This window comes from Carettochelys insculpta, chromosome 3, assembly GCF_033958435.1.
Source record: "Carettochelys insculpta isolate YL-2023 chromosome 3, ASM3395843v1, whole genome shotgun sequence".
Lineage (NCBI taxonomy): Eukaryota > Metazoa > Chordata > Testudines > Carettochelyidae > Carettochelys > Carettochelys insculpta.
Window position 1 is genome coordinate 85,811,829 of NC_134139.1, and position 20,855 is coordinate 85,832,683.

The 20,855-nt window shown below is 45.1% G+C and overlaps 1 protein-coding gene and 1 long non-coding RNA gene across 10 annotated transcripts in view; one reads left to right on the forward strand and one right to left on the reverse strand.

Moving 5' to 3' along the window:
- LOC142011210 (uncharacterized) overlaps positions 1-20,855 on the forward strand; it is a 144,272-nt gene that overhangs the window by 87,422 nt on the left and 35,995 nt on the right. For 5 of the 7 annotated variants that reach the window (XR_012645008.1, XR_012645006.1, XR_012645007.1 and 2 more), the window contains 2 exons: positions 1,783-1,840; positions 6,516-6,733. The exons of the other annotated variants lie outside the window; for them this stretch is intronic. This is a non-coding gene — a long non-coding RNA (uncharacterized LOC142011210). The remainder of the gene's footprint in view (positions 1-1,782; positions 1,841-6,515; positions 6,734-20,855) is intronic. 7 annotated transcript variants of the gene reach the window in all.
- Positions 1-20,855, reverse strand: part of PACRG (parkin coregulated) — a 435,595-nt gene that overhangs the window by 20,889 nt on the left and 393,851 nt on the right. The gene's annotated exons all lie outside the window — the stretch shown is intronic.

Genomic DNA, 20,855 nt, shown 5'->3' on the forward strand with positions numbered 1-20,855 from the left:
TGTGTAATTGACTGACAGTCAATTATAAAGCTTGAAATTAAGTGAAGTTGGCTGTTTATTGAACTGTTACATTTTAGTATGTGTTTGTTGGCAAATCAACAGAGTGCTGTTGAACTGTAACATGGAGGGTGTGGAATCTTAACTTGTCAAGGCAGGTCTAATCAATATGCCGATCTGTGCCTCAGTGTTGTTCTCTCGAGTGATATGCATTTTCTACTTCTGCCTAACAAAATCTATGCAAAAAATGTGGGAACAAACTTTTGGAATATTCTTTACAAAATGAAAGGCCAGATCCACAGCTGGTGTAAAGCAGTTTCATTGGAATGACACCAATTAATTTTCAAACATGCTACCTCTAATTATTAATTTCCAAAATAAAAGCAATAGTCCTTATCAAACCTAATTAAATTAGTTATTTGCTGAAGCTCTAATATGCATTCTACATTCCTAATGGCATTTGGCAAAACTTAATAAAAACGTGCAGAAACTTGAGCTCTTAGAGTACAAAGATTAAGAACTCATCTACAAAGGAGGATCAAAAGTCTGGCATTCACACAGGGCTTGCTGGTTTAGCAGCAAAGTAATGTGTGGCTTCCGAAAAGGAAAAAGGAAGGGTAGGGGTGTGCAAGAGAGAAAGTGAAGTTTTTGGACAGGCAGACTGCAATTGGAAACACTGATGTGAAAAAAAACACCCACAGGCTCAAGCTATGTGCATCCCTGTAGCAAAACATAATAAATACAATTTAATCTCATTAGCTATTTCTACACTAGGGAGTTTAGTAGACAAAACTGGGGTTTTGTTGACAAAACTCGCAGAGCATCTACGCACAAAATGTATTTCGTCAACAGAAACCCTTGACAAAAAAGCCATGTGGATGCTTTGGGGTTCCCTTTTGTTGACAGGGCAGATCAAAAGATTGATCCACTTTTATATGTGGACATGATCTGTTGCCAGAACCGACAGTAACTTCTGTAGACAGATGCTTTTTTTAGTGTAGACATAGCCATTGAGTCTGATTCAACATCTCTCACTCACATTAAGATGCATTTAGAAATGCAAGGCATCACTTTTAAACAATGTGATTCTTCATGGGAGTGATGACAAGGGTCCTGGTAAGCATGTGACCCTTTGAAATAGCTAATGATGAAAAAGGGATGGAAGACCACCTCAGGAGCAGACTGTTTTTACATGGGCATGTCTACTTTGCCTTGGTGATCAGCAGACAGCCCTACCTGGCCAATGTGATTGACTGTGCCTGGAAGTCATGGATGAAGGAGTAATGAAATGTTGTTAGCCTTGTTGCATGAATAAAGGGTAACAAAACTTGTACTTAACATGCTCTAACTGAGAAGGAGAATTTCATTTTCTCAATGAGTCTTAGGGTCTTAGTTTTAGACTCATTTACTAAATGAGTCTTACCATGGGTTCAACATGTCTTGACCGATCCTGCAGTTTGATTTTGCCACGTCTTCACAGATGCATCAGAATCGATCTCTCTGGGCTTAGCCATCAACCCTGGTACCCCACACTATCGTGTGGAATAAAGGATGTTGTTGCAAGCCCAAAGATCCCTGATCTACGCCAGGGAACAAAGTCAATCATGATATGTCAATTCTAGCTAAGCTAATGGCACAGCTAGAATTGCCTATCTGGGATCAATTTTGTTCCCTAGCATAGCATCTGTTTAAAAGGTCCTAGATGCCATTTGACCTGCTTCCTCCAGTATTTAAAGACTGAGCTGATTAGTCCCAATTAAAATCTGTTTTTCTTTTTTTTTCCAGTGATAATGAGAGCTGAGATCACCAATGAGCAGTTCTGGGTGGCTGAGCCTTACATCTGGTATGGGGATTGTGTTGCAATGAAAGACAGCAGCATAGAAGTGCAGTTCCCCACTACCCAATGAAATCACCAAAAACTGAAACTACTAAGAAGTGGGCTAGACATTGGTGACCCCAGAACACTAGCTAATCACAGCAGTGGCAAAGATAGACTATTATTCAACATACTGTGCAGCAGGGCTTTTTTTTAAATTTTTTGCATGGAATCATTATTGTGGTACGAGATTAATGCTGTGGTCCCTCTCTTAATAAAAGATTTATTTTATTATACACTGACACAGTGTTTGCAAGTGGGGAAGGAAGCATTCAAATGTGGTTGTGTGGTTTATTTCCCCAGATTTTGGGGCGTGTGCTTGAGTTGGTTCTATTTTGTATTGTTAAGAGGAATACTTAGGTATGGAATGCAGCCCTTTTTGCTACCAACACCACTTGGCAGAAAGATTACAACACAAAATACTGCTCGTGAGGAGTCTTGTAATAAATGACTAAAGAGAGCAGTTCTAACTTAAAAATGCAGACATCAACTTCTGTTCGTGTATATGTGCAGGAGGTACAAACACTAGCACAAATAAAACTGAATCATACTGATTTATGACAAGGCATTTAATACTTTTAAAAGATAGTTGTGTAATTGATTTAATGCCAAATGTGACAGGTGAAGTCACAGAAGACACACTGGCAGAGAGCAAGAAGTGGCATAATCAGCACACCAGGTACATCCCACGGGGTCCTCTGTGACTGCACCCCGTCACACTGTATACCTACTAAACTGACTTCAACGGAATTTGCACATTTGGCTCCAAGTAGAGAATTTGGCCATTTGAATGTAAATCCTCACTTATACTCCAGCTATACATTTGAATGGTCTCTCATCCCTACATTTCTGACTTGTGTCAGTACACTAGTTAGTTGCTCTATATTTTATGGAAACCCCCCTAGTCAGACTATATTGTTTTGTCTAGAGGAGAAATTTAAGATTTTTAGTAGCAAGAAAACAAGGGGAAAAAAAACATCCAAAGTTCTTTTCTCCACAAGGATGTTATCAGCTACAGACATGCCTTTCAAAGGCTTCTGCAGAATTTGATGTGGTTTTTGTTAGTATGGTACCCATCATTGCTTTATGGTGATCAATTAAACAGGTTAAATACATTGGATCTCTCTGTACATGGAAATGAAAAAGTACACTATCAGCAAGTATGCTAGATTTAATTGAATTTAGAATGCATGCTAGAAATGAGGCCCCATTCCTTTTGCTAAATTAGCAGATCACAAGGTTAGGTGAATCCAGATCTTCAACCTTCATACAGTATTCGTACTATGAAGAATTACTTTTGCAGGTCTTATTTTTTCTTTGATTTTATAATGATTGTTTCTTACCAGCACATAAAAATGCTTTTATATTGATTGATACTGTTCCAAATGTCTCTTGACAGATTACATGTTTTTGGCACTCAAATCATATATGATCGAAACTAGGGATCTGAAAGAATGACTATATGGCTTGTCTCCTCAACCCATCACTCAATGGCTGCATCTTCACTGCAGTTCTGTTTTGAAAGAACGTCTTTCAAAAGAGAACATCGAAAGATGGTCTTTTGAAACGGAGCATCCACACACACCAGTGGGGACCGAAGGTTTGGTCTGTTCTTTCGAAAGGCCTCCAGCACAATTTTGAAAGAGAGTGGCCACACATACCAGGACGCTCTTTCGAAAGAGCGGGGGCAGGAAGTGCCACGGGCAAGGTCGCATGGTGGACGAGCCCTTCTGGGGCCGCTGCCTGCTGCCCCCTTAAAGGGTCCCCCTCCCCCCGTGCCTCAGCCTGCACAAGCCAAGGGCCAGCAACCCTGTCCCCAGGCAGAGCAAGAGCAAGAGGGGGCAAGAGAGACATTGGAGGTGGCATCCCAGGCCCCCATGGACCACAACCAGCCCCCCCCCCCCCCCGCCCATCGCAGGCATGGCCAGTGCACTGGCCACAGTGATAGCCGCTGTGCTGCAGTGGCTCTGGGTGGCCAGCACAATAGCCACCCTCCTGGACACCATCCTTAGGGTGCAATGTACCCAGCCAGTCCCCCAGGTCATCCGCCACCTGTGGAGCTTCCCCACAAGCAGCGACCGGTGGGACCGGCTGGTGCTGGAGGACTTGGGCAACGACTGGTGGCTACAGAACTTCAGGATGACCAAGGGGACATTCCTGGACCTGTGCCACTGGCTCGCCCTGTCCTCCAGCACCAGGACACACACCTGAGGCTGGCAATCCCCCTGCACAAAAGGATGGCCATCACCCTATGGAAGCTGGCCACCCCAGACAGTTACCAATCTGTTGGCCACCAGTTCGGGGTGGGCAAAGCTACCATCAGGGCTGTCCTCATTGAGGTAAGCTGTGCCCAGCTCACATCTAGACTGCATGTGGGGAGCGGGGGGCAGCCTGGCAACAGGCACCGTAGGGAGAAGGGCAGACACCCCAGGGACGGGGTGGGGACGGGGATGGGCACAGGCGGGCAAGTTGCACCCCACCTCATGCTCACGAGCGCATCCCCCCATGCCCTGCAAGTCGTTTGGGCGATCAACAAGGTGCTCCTGAGGCAGCTGGTGCATGTTGGGGACCTGGATGATGCCATCCGGGGATTCCAGGAGCTGGGCTTCCCCAACTGCTTCGGGGCCCTGGATGGCACCCACATCGCCATCTGGCCCCAGAGCACAGCCACGGGGCCTATGTGAATAACAAGGGCTACTACTTGGTAGTCTTGCAGGCCCTGGTCAATGCCAATGGCCGGTTCCAGGACATCTACGTGGGCTGGTCCAGCTACACACACAATGCGAGTGTCTTCCAGAACTCAGGGCTGGGACATTGTGTGGCCAAGGGGACCTTCATCCCCTGACAAGAGCTCCCCACCAGGGACACAACGATGCCACCCTGCATCGTGGCCAAGGTGGCCTACCCCCTCCAGGCCTGACTGATGAGGCCATACACCGGGCACACACAGCCAAGCCAGGACCTTTTTAATGGGTATCTGAACTGTGACCAGAACACCATGGAGCGGGCATTCGGCTGCATCAAGGGGCATTTTAGATGCTTCTACATGAGGCTGGAGGTGGGCCTCCCCAACATCCAGGCTGTGGATGGGGCCTGCTGCACCCTCCATAACCTGGTGGAGGTGAAACATGAGCCCTATATGCAGGGGTGGGCTGCCAAGGCAGGGTGCAGGTATGAACAGTCCCCTACCGCCCTGTGCCACCATGCCCAGCAGGATGGGGTGCGTTTAAGGGAGGCCCTGTGCCAGGCCTTTCAGCAGGGGCCATAGTAACCCCCCACACTACATGCCCCCCCCCGCACCCTGCACACACACACTCCTCCCCTACCCACATCCTGCACACACATGCACACCCACCAGCACACATGCACAGGGGACACAGGTTAAACCATAAAAATAAACTATTTACTAGACAAAACTGTGCCCCTCATTTTCTAAGGGGAACTATATACATTTGGGGCGAGGGTGAGTGGGGACAACTATTTACATGTGTGGGGAGAGGGTGAATGGGGAGCCGGGGTGGGGGGGGCCTCACCCCTCCACAGGGCTCGATGGCTGGGAGCCCCATCGCCTGCACCCACCCCTTCCTCCTCATGTCCAGGGGCCCCACTGGGGCTGGGCCAGGGCCGGTGGCACAGGGAGGTAGGGGCGCAGCACAGGAGGGAGCTGGGGGCCTTGAAGTCCATTATGATTGAATCCAGATCTGACAATATTCATAAGCTGGCATGCACTCATATTTGATCCTACACAATTATCCCTCTTTCTTCCTGATCATTTGACGACAGCTTTTGGTCAATATGCATTATTAACTCCTGCAGGCCTCATTTATATGACTGCCAGGTGTTCTTCCTTCACTTAGTGATTGTTATTCATAGACACTGGCGTAAAAACAAGTAAAGCCTCAGAAAAAATTCAAGTAAGAGGCCAATGGGAAAGCACAGCATCAACTCTAAAATCAGCCAGTGAAAGAAAGAAATAACATAAAAGCATTTCTCACTTTTAGCCAGACCTCGGGAGGTTAATAAAACACACAAACTGAGTTACTAACAAGAATGCTCAACTAACCCCAAAGTTTTTCAAAAGACACAAGAGGAAGATCACCACTGTTGATGTGGCAATCGCATGGCACCCATATGATGAAATCAGTGGTTGGTATAAAAAGCTAAATCATGCTCTGGATGAAGGAAGGACATAGTGATGTGCGATGATTTTGTACAATCCATCACAGTTGGCATCTTGTACTCAGGTAGAGCGTGGAATTACAAAACTACTATGTACAGGAAAGGTTGCATGGCACCTGCCCGTATGATGTAGCTCACAAGCCATATTGTATAGTCTTTCATCATCCCAACTACTGAATTAATTCATAAAGAAAAATGCAAATAATGATGAAAATGCAAATAAAGGAACACCCTCAAACTGAAATGGGTCAATGCACTGCAAATAGAAAGAGGAACATATTTTTCAGAAAAAATAATTACAAAAACAGAGGATTCCACAGCTCATATGCCAGAAAAAAAAACCTCTTTGCTTTCTGCACTGCCTTTTTATAAAGATCCAAACCCTTTATCTCACAATAAAGTAATTTTAGTGTGAGATTTCTGCCACCGGTTCTTAACTTTCTTCCTGTTTTATCTGTTGCAGGACATCTGTAAACCCAGGTAATATCAAAATGGAGCGTACAGAACACCTAGCTGATGATAAAAAGATTATAGAACCTCACGAAAAGCTCAGTGGAGTGGCCTGTGAAGTAACCCATTTTGTCACTCAAGGCCTTCTGGAAGTACTCTCATTCCAGTAATCTCTGCAGACAGCCCATCAAAATAGAACCCAGTGCTTAACCGGGAGTTGTATTGCATGAGGTCTGTGACTTAGGAAAAATTTTCTCTCTTTCTGACCCCCAATCCCCGCACAAAAACTAGATCAAAAGTATGACACAACCATGAAGCTGAGCCAGTAGTCCCCTGAGACCGTCCCGTAGTCATTATGATAGCTATAAAATCCTTACAAAGGCACTTTAAAATATAAGCAATTAGTTACTTAGTTCAGACCATAGCTATTAAATTCATTAAATTTATTAATCGAATTACTGTCCATCAGTCAAGTGGGAATCAAAATGTCATTACAGATCAAGGCACTAATTTAAGAAAGCACTAAAGCAAGGATTTAAGTTTATCCCTGTTCAGAAAACTAAGAAGTTGCTTAACTGTAAATAGTGCTTATGTTCAGTCGTTACCTTCTTTTACTGAACTAGAGGTGCTTTCCTGAATCAGACCCTAAATGTCCATGATTCAGATTATAGAATTAGTTTGCCACTATGAAAAACAAATGTTAAATACTGAAACCTTTTCTCAACCCTGTTCATTCAGGTTCACATCCTGTTACCGATTTTTGCATGTTACTTTTCTGTTACATTTCAGGTGTATATGATATGACTTTGCATACTGAAACAGAGATTATACACCTAATTTGTGCTTATGGCATGCGTGTGCTAGCAATTCTTCTAGCAGGCAAAATCATGTGGCATGGTACAGCTTAGTTAACACATCACACACATCAGATGTGTCACATTCTTTGCATGCCACAAAATATCGCATTCCCTGTTCCTTTTGTTTGTAATCTACTTTCTTGGTCACAGTAAACCCTGACTTGATGGATGGCTCTGAAGGAAGGTACACGATCTTTGGTTTCTATATCTAGCTTTTGAAAAGCATTGTTTGTGATAAGTGATTATGTAACAGTCCTTGGATGAATTGTGTGAATCTGACAAAGCAGGTCTTTGCCCACAAAAGCTTATGCTCCAAAATATCTGTTAGTCTATAAGGTGCTAGAGGACTTCTTGTTGTTTTTGAAGATACAGACTAACTCGGCTACCCTCTGATACTTGTGTGAACCTGGTTTTCCAACAAAGACATAAACATGTACTTTATATAGTGTTAGTCCCAATTTGTTTACATTCATCTACATTGATAAGACCATAATCTGATTTTGCAAGCTGGAACAAGCCATCTTATAAGTAAGAACATGCACATCAGCTATAACCCCAGATACCGGACATATTACTGGCTTGAACAGGGAGAGTTCAGAGCAAGACAATATTTCCAGCGCCAGATCTATATAGAAGATGGAGGAGGATTTAAAATGGGATCAAATGTGCTTCTCATGCACAAGACACTCACAGACAACCAGCAAACTGACCTGTATATCTCTGTGATAGAGCTTTAACCTATCTACATATGAATTGAAAAAAGAAAATATTTTAAAGGATTATAAACCCAAGACCAAATTATGAAACAAACATTTTAAAGCACTTTGTGGCAATAGAAAATATACTACAACTAGGAAACTATTCTATTAAATAAATCTGATTTCCAAAAAGTTAGATCTAAACTAGGGACCTGTCTACTTTTTTAGTGCCACTGTATCACTTAATGAAGACACTACTTATTCCAACAGGAGAGCTTCTCCTTTCCATGTAGGCACTTTACCTCCCAGAGAAGTGGTAGCTATACTAACAGAAGTCCTTCTGTCAGTACAGTGTTGTCCACACTGAGAGGCTGGCGCTAATGCATTGCTCAGGGGTGTGGAACCCGAATAACGTAGTTATACGAACCTAAAGTACTGTATACCAGGACTCAAGCCTGATACTACGAACATAGATGCACATAGCTGGTTCCAGTGAATTATGATGATGCATTCCCTTTCAAGAATGCTTCCAAGATTAGATACCCTTATTATTCATGAGTTAATACTCCCAACTTCTAAGCCTGAGAAACATACCAAAATCACACAATATTGCAAAAATTCAAGCCAAATGGAATTAAAAATATGAACTTGTATAATGAAAATAAAGTTACAAATACAGAAACTGATGTAGAGATGGTGATACATAGTGCTTTTTTGGTGCCAGTACAGAGTACCAGTACTTCAGTAGACCCAGCTCCTCCTTTTTTTTAAAACAATAAAGCACATGAGTCAATTAATTTCTATAAACACTTGTAAACTTCTAATACACATCTGAAATGGGGGGCTGGTGAATAAGAAATAAACCCAAACTTTGCTCTTAAATATGTCCCCACAACTCTCATTAAAGCAAACAAGAATTGTGCAGAAAACATTTTAGAAAGTTTTATTCCTGGTGGAATTAGTCATGGGGGCGTGGGGTGGGGCTTGATTTCCCCATGGAAGTCAGTATGATTACTCAGCTAGTTAAATAAAGGCATAGATGAAAGCCTTTTGTTGAATCATAGCCAAAATGCTCATCACTTTGCAAGACTGTGCCCTGTCAATTAAAAAGTAACAGAACACAGCACTTTTGTCGAGAGCTGTACCCCACTCTCCACGGGGAATAACGTCTCTGTTGACAGAAAGCCCATCTAGACATCCTGGGGGGCCCTCTGTCAACAGACAGGGTTTCTGGAACACCAGAGAGCCCTGTCTAATGTGCTTCTGGTTGGCCACTTTGCCAACAGAGCAGCCGAGCAGTCAAGCCACTCTCTCTCAATAGAGTGAATTGCTCTTGCAATCCACTGGACGGTTTTCCCGCAATTTGTCAACAGAAGGTTTGTCAGAAGATATCTTCCAACAAAAACGTCTGTCGACAAATCCCTGTGATCTAGACATAGTCTAACTGAAAATAGAGTTAACTAGTTCTCAAGCTAGCAACTGACTTGACACTGAATTCCTTACAGATTGCATGTATTAGAGAATTAAATTCATTTTGTATTAAAATAACTCAAGCAAAATGCCTGGAACTGAACACCAGATCTGAATTTCACAGTTGGACCTTTCTATAATGAACTAACCTAAGGCACAGGACTAGAATGATGCTGAATCTTGGGGTTCTGAAATTTGGATCTAGACCTAAAATTTGTCTTAAATATATATCTGATTTTAATAGGCGCTTGTTTATATACTTATTTAGGATCTGACCAGTCTTTTTAATTTTTTTTTGAATAAAACATAAATATAGTCAAAGCATGATCAGGAAATATAATACAGTAAAATCACAATGTTGATGTCCCATCATGCCTTTTACGGACTTTCATTCTTTTTGACTGATGGCATTTTTCATACATTATAAGATCTTTTCTGACAGAAGTTTATCCGAGTACATCTTCTGTTTCTACATTCAGTGGTACTCTTGCTGCTTTCTTCACTTCTGTTTTCTCTAGGTTTTTAAAGTCATCCCTAATTATCTTTCATTAGGGACTTTTTTTCCTATTAGCACTTTTACATTCTTTTATGAATTATACAATATTATTTCTAAAACAGTTTCCTGGAAATTTTACAAGAGCTCACTGATTTCTACCTTAAAATTTAAGAGGTTTTACTCAGCCACCAGTTCATAAACCCAATTATCATTGTTTAGTGACAACCAATTTAGAAATATTTAGCCATTTAACCCAAAGGAATTCATTTCTAAGGAGTGTCTTTGGGACTCTATTACATTTTTTTTCAAAGATCTTTATTTTACTATAAACACGCTCTCCTCTTTCTTCCTATTATTTTTCCCTTGAGACATCCATTGTGATCATCTCTACTTACAACTGTATCAAGACTGACAAATTACATTGTGTAATGACAAATACCATCACAGTTTGTAGCTATGCCATAAAGAATAGGACCTTTGCATGTGAGATGCCAGTTTGGGGATTACACTACATAAATAAACTTTTAAAATTTTGAATAGAAACCACAATACACTCTAATATAGTTTGTTTCTATTTTTCTTTCTTATCAAACACTTATCTTTTTGGAAACTTTCCTGAAATTAAAGGATATCTCTTTGCTACCTGTAAACAAACATACACTAACTTTTGTAATAACAATTTTGATGCTAGTAATTTTTGGCTTGCTTAATTGAGAAGCAACAACATCACATAAATAATAATCATAATTAACTAATTGCCTAGAGAAAACAACTTGGTAATTTATATGTAGCAAGAATATTTGTTTAGGAATTCTAAGATACATACAGTAACAAAATGACTAGCTTATTTCCGTAAAATCACAGTCAGAAGAAAAGCAAAATGACATTTTCACAAGTTAATGAAAAATACAGTTGACAGAACAGTATAATATAGCACAGTAAAATCTGTTAAATGCAAAGCCCTTTAGCACTGAAAATTTCAATTAATTAATGTCTGTTCACTAGTACAATCTGCATTAGTTTAAAAGTAAATGATTTTTAAGATATGTTTTGGTAAAGTCAGTAAGTGGTAGTCTGCTGTCCTGTTCACTTTCTCTTTAATTCCCCACAATTGTGTTTTGCTTCATTAGCTTCCATTTTATTATACAAGACAGCGAGATTTATCATGAGTACACATTAAATGGTGTGACTGCAGCTTCCTGAAATGGGCTATGTAATGATTAAAAAATGTGTCTATAACCTTATGGCCACTTGGAAGGCTGCCACTAATGTTTCAGAAATAATAGTCTTGGATGATGTGTTATTAGGGAGTTGTCATTTGTACTCCCTCTGGTAGAAATTGCATATGGGGAAGGAAAGAAAGTGTCATACGATTAGCATTTGCAAATATAGCTTGCCTCATACCAACCAACTGGCATCACCTCTCTTTTCAGAAGAGCAAAAGACGATTTGGCTACAACACACCTCTTTCTTTCGTTTGAGAAAGAAGGGGCCTGGCGCCTGTACTCCTTATGTTTGCCTAAATAGAACAGCTTACTGTAACCTGTGCTCTTGTTTACTTTAAACAGTAACTCTGACAAAGCTGTAAATAAAATACTGTGCTTAGGCTCTATCAATCTGAGCAAGTTTACATTTTACACTCAAAATTTGCTGCTGGGAAACCATCCAAATTTATATCATGTTTTTAAGTTAAATAAGCATGGCTATTAATAACAAATTTGTGTTGCACGGATACTATTAGGATAATAATTATGCTCAAAAATACAAGAGCAAAATTATCTGTTAAGATTTGCATGGCAGAGGTCTACATGAATATCCTTTTCTTCCTATGCACACTGCCATAAACATTGTTGGCGATTCCATACATGAAAAGAGAGCAGAATACTTAGACACAATATCCAATAAGCAGGTCTGAGTGTAGAAGCTTGTACCACATATTTCTAACATAACTGGTTGACTATAATTGTTTTTATCATTAGTTTCTAATTTCTATACACTAAAGTCCTGAAGCAAATGACTCTCCTTTAAAAATATTCTTGTAAATTGTGGGTGAATAATAGTCCACAATAAGAAATAATATTTGATCAACATTATCCCTTTTTGGGCAAGGATCATCTCTTTGTTCTCTGTTTATACAGTGTCTAGCACAAGTAGGTCCTGGTTCACCACTGGTCTCCTAGGTGTGATAGAATGCATCTGATGAAATGGGTCTTTGCCCATGAAAGCTTATGCTCCAACATATCTGATGATCTAAGGTGCCACATGACTTCTCACTGTTCTTAGGTGTCATAGTAATACTAATGAACAAAACTAAACTGCAATGAATAAAGAAATCTTGATTACAGATGGTTTAAAATCATAGTGGGAAAAACTGTATAGGAACACTAATTCCTTGAAAGCACGTTTGTTCACAAATCCCTTAGAAAAATGGGTGGGTAAGGATGAATTGCATAGGCGTATACCTGACATCAAACAACAACAACAACCACCACCACCATTCTATACTCATCTTCTTCAGGAGATATGAATATTCCCAAGAACAGAAAATGTACCATTTCCTATTCCACAAAAGCTACCGCTACATGTGCATGCTACATCGAAATAGGCTATTTCGATGAATAGCGTCTACACGTCCTCCAGGGCTGGCAATGTCGACGTTCAACACGCTGCTACATGCCAAAGTAGCACACATCGAAATAAGGGTGCCAGGCACAGCTGCAGACAGGGTCACAGGGCGGACTAGCGCTTCCGGGGCAACAGCTAGCCGCTCCCTTAAAGGGCCCCTCCCAGACACACGCAGCCTGCACAGCACGCTGTCTGCAGAGCCATAGGCACGCACACCTCGAGCGACGCAGTCATGATGGACCCCCAGCAGCAGCCGCCGCCAGAGGTCCACCCAGCCGCCCCTGTAGGAGCAGTGCTCGCCCTGCTCCATGCCATGCAGCAGGCAGCTGAGCACCTCCTTGCCACAGAGAAGGAGCTGCCCGCAGGGGAGGAGGACGCAACCCCCAACCCTGCAGCACCCCGCCCCCCCCCGCCTCATACGCCACCGGCTGTGGAGCTACCCCACAAGCACCGACTGGTGGGAGCGGCTGGTGCTCGGAGAGTGGGATGACGACCGCTGGCTCAGGAACTTTCACATGAGCTGGCAGACATTTCTGGAGCTATGCCAGTGGCTCACCCCCGCACTTGGGCACCAGGACACCTTCATGCGGCGTGCCCTCAGTGTGGAGAAACGGGTCGGCATCACTGTCTGGAAGCTGGCCACTCCAGACAGCTACCGATCCGTGGGCCAGCAGTTTGGCGTCGGCAAGGCCACCATCGGGGCTGTCCTCATGGAGGTAAGAGGACCCACAGGGAGAGGAGGAGGCAGCTCTGGGAGGGGAGGGTCACACACACCCTGCTCACCCCTCATTGGTGCTCTCCCATGTGCTTCCCCTGTAGGTCATCCGCGCCATCAATTCTATGCTCCTCCACAGGCTCGTGAGGCTTGGGGACCCAGATGCCGCCATCGTGGGCTTTGCCACCCTGGGCTTCCCCAGTTGCTTCGGGGCTCTGGATGGGACTCACATCCTCATCCGCGCCCCGGAGCACAGTGAAGGACACTGCATAAACAGGAAGGGCTACCACTCAGTGGTCCTCCAGGCCTTGGTGGACAGCCGGGGCCATTTCCAGGACATTTATGTGGGCTGGCCTGGCAGCACCCACGACGCCCGGGTATTCCGGAACTCGGGCCTGTGCTGCCGGCTGGAGGCAGGGACCTACATCCCCCAGCGGGAGATCCCTGTGGGGGACACCACCATGCCCCTCTGTGTCATCGCAGATGCGGCATACCCCCTCCGGCCCTGGCTCAGGCACCCGTACACGGGCCATCTGTCTGCCAGCCAGGAGCGCTTCAACCAGCACCTGAACCACGTGCGCCAGGTGGTGGAGCGCTCATTTGGCCGCCTCAAAGGGCGCTGGAGGTGTCTCCTCACCCGCCTGGATGCAGGCCCCACCAACATCCCCCAGATTGTGGGTGTGTGCAGCGCCCTACACAACATGGTGGAGAGTAAGGGGGAGGCCTTCTTTCAGGGCTGGGTTGTGGAGGCTGGCAGGGCCGATGTACAGCCACCTGCTGCCCCCAGTCGTCAGGTGGACCCCGAAGGGACCCAGGTCCGGGAGGCCCTGTGAGTCTAGTTCGATGAGGCTGTGGGGTGAACGCTGGAAGGCCCCCCACTGCACCCCCCCCATCCTCCACAACACTCCCTGCCCCTACGCCCACACCACAGAGCACCCAAGAGCACCCCCCCTCCACTTTCCTTGTAAAAATAAAAGCAGACAGTTGTTTGTCAAATCAAACATCTTTTGAACTCTTATTATTAGGGAAATTCTAACTTATATATGTATATTATTATAAAAGCAGGGATAACATGAAAGGGGAAGACAAGAAAGGGGAGAACTATTTACATGGGGGGGTAAGGATCAGCATTGGAAAATGGGGGTCACAAATACAAACTATTTACAGCAAAAAAATAACTTAAAAGTGGGGAGAATAGATACAAAGGGGGGGCCACGTCCAGGTCCCCACGCCCCTACAGTCCAGCGCTGGGGGTGGGTGGCTGGGATCCCCGCCTCGGCCGCAGCCCTGGCCAGGGCTGGCTGGGGGCCGGGCAGACCAGGAGATATGGCCGGCGAGTGTCAGCTGGCCCCAGGTCCCCCTCGGCGGAATGGCCCTCGGTGGTGGGTGGCAGTGTGACGGCGGATGGCGCGGTGGACAGCGCAGCGGGTGGAGCAGGCAGGGCGGGTGCAGCGGCGGCCGGTGCGGCATGGGGGGCCAGGTAGTCCGCAATGCGGTTGAAAGTCTGCATGTAGGCCCCCCATGCCTCCTGGCACCAGGCCAGCACCCGCTCCTGCAGGTGGAGACGACGTTGCTCCACCCACAGCCGCTGCTCGGCTATCTCCACCTGCCGGCAGTGGAGGGCCAGCAGCTGGGGGTCCGTCGCCGGCGGCTGCTGGTGCTGGGTCCGCCATCTTGCCCGCCGTGGGGCCGGTCAGTCCTCCACCGAGGGGCTGGCCTGGACTGATGGCCCCGGAGAGCTTTCCGGGACCACTGATGCCTCGCCAGCGCTCTCCGGTCCTTCCGATGGTGCAGCTGCGGAACACAGGAGGGCGGGAAGAAGAGTGGAGACCGGCGTTATTGTGGGCCCCGAGCCATGGCCCTTGTCCCCCCACCCCTGTGCTGCAGGTTCCCCATCCCTGTCCCCGGGAGATGCTGCTGTGATGGCGTTCAGGGGTCCCCCTGCACTGCACCCCGTCCGCTGGCAGGAGTGACTCTCACTCAGCAGGTATGACAGGAGAGGTTTATTAGGCAACAAATGCCCAGTTTCTCCCAGAAGCGACAGTACAGCAGTCAGAGACGGTCCTTCCAACCCATCCTGGGGAGAAGACCCCGAGGGGTGCCCCTCTGGGGTGTAGCTTTCTCCCTCCTCAGGTTGGCTGCCTTCTAGCTCTCCCTTCCCCTAGCCTCTAACTGCCACCCCCCCGATTCAAACCCAGCTCGGCTCCTCCCTCCTCTTTGCTCAGGGCAGAGTTGTAACCTGCCAGTTGTAGCCCCAGGATCATCCTTAGCCACTGGGAGCTATTCAGCTTGTTTCTCATAACTAGCCTGAGTCTCGCATTTGCACTCCCCCCACTCCATCACATGCTGCTGCTGCTGGGTGTCCCACCCCCTCCCCCCGGGGGACCCTAGAGGTTCCGCTCCTCCCAGCCCCGGGGATGGGGCATGGCACTGTCGTGCTGGGGGGCGGCAGGGGTTGATGGACTCTTCTGAGGGACATGCCACTGCTGTCCTTGGGGCCATGGTCATCTGGGCATGTGGAGGGCCCTGGGCATATCTATTACCCCTGCCCCTCAACCCCAGGGGTGTGCACCGGGGGGGTACATACCTGACGGTCCACTCCCACGGTTGGGGGACACCCGGTGGGCGGACGCCCGGCTGGAGCTCCGGGACGGCATCATTATTTGGAGCCCAATGTCGCTGGAGGAGGAATCCCCCTCCTCCTCCTCCTGCTCTGGTGCCCTGGGGGTGGGCTCCTGGGGGGGTCCCCAGGGTGCAGGGCTTGCCTCCGGGGCAGACTCTGCCTCCGGGGCCTGGTGGGGCTCCTCAGCCGAGGTGTCAAGAGTGGCCGGAGGGGAGGTGGTGTGCCAGGGGCCCAGGATGTCCCTGAGCTCCGTGTAAAAGGGGCAAGTGACGGGGGCGACCCCAGGTCGGCTGGCCGCATCCCAGGCCTGGGCATAACCCTGCCGCAGCTCCTTCACTTTCCTCCGGACGTGATCCAGAGTGCGGGCAGGGTGACCCCGGGCGGCCAGGCCCTCAGCCAGCCGAGCGAACGCATCCGCGTTCCACCTCTTGCTCCCCATTACCTGGAGCACCTCCTCCTCACTCCAGAGCCGCAGCAGGTCCTGAAGCTCGGTCTCTGTCCAGGAGGGGCCCCGCTGCCGCTTCCCAGGCTGGCTGCTGGGCTGAGCGCCCTGGCTCCCCTTGTGGGGGGGGGTTCCCTGGGGGCACTGGGGGGGCTGCTGGGTGGCCATCGAGTCGGCTGGGGGTGTGGGTGGCTGCGGGGGAGCGTGCAGGCTAGCCGTGTGTTACTGCTGCTGCCTGCACGCTCTCTCAGCTTCCTGCACAGGAAGGGAGGGGGCGGGGACCTTTAAGGGGCCGCTCTACGTGGCCACCATTGAGCTCAGGGGCTGGAGAGAGCGTCTCTCAACCCCTCAGCTGATGGCTGCCATGGAGGACCCCACAATTTCGATGTTGCGGGATGCGCAACAACTACATATTCCCTACTTCGACGTTGAACGTCGAAGTAGGGCGCTATTCCCATCCCCTCATGGGGTTAGCGGCTTTGACATCTTGCCGCCTAACGTTGATGTTAACTTTGAAATAGTGCCCAACACGTGTAGCCGTGACGGGCGCTATTTCGAAGTTGGTGCCGCTACTTTGGAGTAGCGTGCACGTGTAGACGTGGTGAAAGGCTAATTAATATCAGACATCTCATTGATTTTTGGAATGGATTCACACCTCTGCTGGAAATTGGCTTTTTTGCAGGTTAATAGAGCTGACAAAGCAGTGATTACTGTAGCAGCTACTTAGTTCGTGAACTGTTTCATAGTTTGAATAATAAATTATATATAGTGCTTCTAAACATGAAAAAGAATAGATTTTCTACATTTTCACAGAATAAATATTATTTTAACACAGCAATAAAGTCTACTGAGGTTGCAAAACTCCTATGTGGATATAGTGAATGAACTACATGTGCAAGATTTTGTCTTCTACACTAGTAGCCCTCCTACCCAAAAAACCCTGCAACATAAGATGGACTTTTGTTTATTAATTAGAAGAAGGGCAATTAACAAAGCATTGTTCTCATTATCATGCACTTCAGCCTCCTCTCTGGCCTCCTTGACACAGAGCTAGAAGGTCTGGTGAGTTTAGGAATGTGAGCACCCAAACAGAAGGAGGGGCGTGGGGAAGAAGGAAAAGAAAACTTTTTGCAAGTGTCTATGAAGTTAAGTAGGTTGCTGAGATCACTACGAATATCAAAGATAGGGGAAACTGTCTTTGTAATCTGTAAGTTAATTGAGATCGTTGTTGAGACGGAAGTGTAAAGTAGTGAACTGGAGAATTAACTTCAATTCAGATGACTTTTCATGGGACAGACCCACTTCTTCAGGTCAATATCATTTTGTTTGTCTTTAAAGTGTTACATTTTTGCTGCTTTGTTTAATTGCAGTACAGACTAACAGGGCTACCTCCGTTACTATCCAAGTCAGATGTCTCCCTTTGTAATCTGGTGTTAAAGTCTCTTTGTTATAGGATGTAGATTCTCAGGTTCTTTAATACACTATGGCCTACTCCATTGAAATACGCACAGGTTTATGTGCGTTCAGATTCCCAATGTCTGATTATTTGGGAAAGTGATTGTTCTGTTTGTCCAATATACACATCAGAGGGGCATTGCTGGACATAGACACAAAGTAAGTAATTTTCTGCCCCTGCGCCCCCTTCCTGTCCTGTGTATCTGATTCAGTTTTTATTTTTTTTTCCTTCTATCTTTCTGTTAAATTCTCTTTGTCTCAGTTTTCATTTGTGGGAATTTTCCAGATCTAAAGAAGTGGGTCTGTCCCACAAAAGCTCATAACCTAATAAATCATTGTTAGTTTTTAAATGGCTACAGGACTGCTTTTTTATTTTGTTTGTTCAAAGATATCTCCCAAGTCACTTTTGAAAGATAATAGCTCATGCCTCCTCCGTCAGCTCTGTGAGTGTTGTCAGATGCATTTCATCAGGACCTGGTGACTTGAGCTCTAAGTAACTTGCTCTTTCTGTTTTAGTTTTTGATCTGACCTCATTTTCACTGGCAGTTGCCACCAACCTTCTTTGTGAAAACTGAAACAAATAAGTCATTAAGCACCTCTGCCATTTCCACATTTTCTGTTACTGTTTTTCTTTCTTCATTAAGTAGTGGCCCTTCCCCGTCCTTAGTCTTCCTCTTGCTTCTAATATATTAGTAGACTGTTTTCTTGTTATCCTTTATGTTTCTAGCTTGCTCTCATTTTGTGCCTTGGCCTTTTTAATATTGCCCCTTGTATATTTGTGTTATTTGTTTATATTCATCCTTTGTAACTTGTCCTAATTTCCACTTTTTGTAGGACTCTTTTTTGACTTTTTGATCATTCAAGATCTCCCAGTTAAATGACTGTTTTGACTAAAAACACATTTTAGCCTCCTGGGGGACTATTCTCTCACATACAGGAGATGGTGGTGGGGATGGAAAGAAAACTGGAACTGATAGGAAGTTAAGTACTTCCCCAATATAGATTGAGAGTAACATTCTTGATGCCTGACCACTAAAAAAAGAAACATGTAATACAAAGTTAATTTTATCATTGTTTAAGCCTCAGCTGTCCTTCACAGCTTTAATGATCCTTGTGGCTCAAATAGCTTGTTAATCAAAGCTAAAATGCTGGTTTTCAGTGCTGTTACACTTTTGCAAAAGCACTTTCATTTTAGCATTTCACATTTATGATCAAATTTTACATCAATATAAAGAATTAGTGTGCTGTGGTAGGACAACAGAGCAGATGCATTGCAAAAGAAAGATTACTTCAGATTTAGTTGAATAGTTTTCTGAAACTGCAACAGTTTGCTGCTTCTCCTTTTCCCCCAGTTCTGCTTACTCTGATTAAGTCCTAGTTCAATTTGATTAACCAGCTTATTATAATCATAGCATAATAAGTACATTCTATGCAGCGGATGATCACAACAGGAAAGAAACACTTAACTGAGGCTAGGTCTACACTGACCTATTCTCCTGGTAGCTTCATGCTCATGAGGAGTCTCTCAATTGTAAATGGCTGCTCATTAGCATCATACCAGGGCTAATTAGCATAGCTATGTGAGATCCCCCTGCCAGCAGAGGCTGCTGCTGGCATTAAACAGGCTGTATAGACCTGCCTCTGCGGCTAAAATCCCCTCTGTGGCCAGTTCCTTATGCCTGAAAACATTCTGGCAACAGAGAGGCTTCTGCTAGCAATGAGATCTTGTGTGGCTATGATAATTAGCCACAGTTATGCTAATTAGCATCCATTTGCAACTGTGAGACTGCTCATTAACATGAAGCTGCCAGCAATACCTCTCTGTGTAGACCCAGCCCAAGTGAGTTGCATGTAGAGTGTGACCATTTACAATTAATGTCCCAATTAGCAAAAATTCCTGCATAAGTAATGTGATAGAGAGTCTGCAAGTGCACCAGTCAATCATAATACTTCCATCTAAAAGCCTCAAAGCACTTTACAATAGTAGTTAACTATCATTCCTGATTTAAGTGTAGAGAAATTGAGCCAGAGAGTGGACACAAGATTTACTCAAGGTTGTGAAATATCTAGCTATTTTAGATACTTATATGGCCCCTCATTATCATAATATTTGAGCACCTCACAATTTTAACATGTTTCTCCATACAACCCACCTGTGAAGTAGGAAAAATACTTTTAGGAACTAAGACACAGAAAGGCCAGATCACTTGTCCAACAGTATCACACACTAACTCTGTGGTGGAATGACACCAAATTCCAAATCTTAGGCTAGTGCTTCTCCAGATCTCAGGTCCATCTCCTGCACTAACTATAATTATAAGCATTTGCAGAGGAAAAGAACTCACACTTAACTCAAGTTCCAAAGCAAGCTGTGGATTGTTTCCGGTTGAAATAGAAAATATGGAAGCTTGATGTTACAAAGTTTTGAAAATGACAATTGTTTCTCAGACAGAGCGTTAGGCCAGGCAGCCGTAAATACAAGCATAGGTTTTTCTCAGAGAAATAGATTTCAAGCACACAAACCATATGTTCTTTTCTGCCAATAGCTCTTCCCCAGCTATTGGTTTATATTCATCCTTCTCTCTGTTAAACTGGTTTAATATCTTAAGTTAGTTAGTAATCTTCTACTAGAACTGTTACTAATCAATTAGATTAGATTAGGACAATAGCTACACTAGGAAATAAAGTTGAACTTATTAAAGTCAACTTTATACCACTAGATTTTTTAAGATTGATGGTAAGTGTCTTCACATATTTAGAAAGTCAATATAGTGTGTTCCCATTACCTTTGCTAAGTTTGACTGTGTCAGCAGTGCATTGTAGGTACCAATCCCACAGTTCCTGCACTCACATTTCATTCTTGGTTTCTGTGCCAGTGTGTTATGGGAAAAAAATGCACCACAAGTTGTTGTGGGTGTCTGATGTCATCATCCCAGAGTGCATTTTCTTCACTCCCCACTTCCATTGAAAAC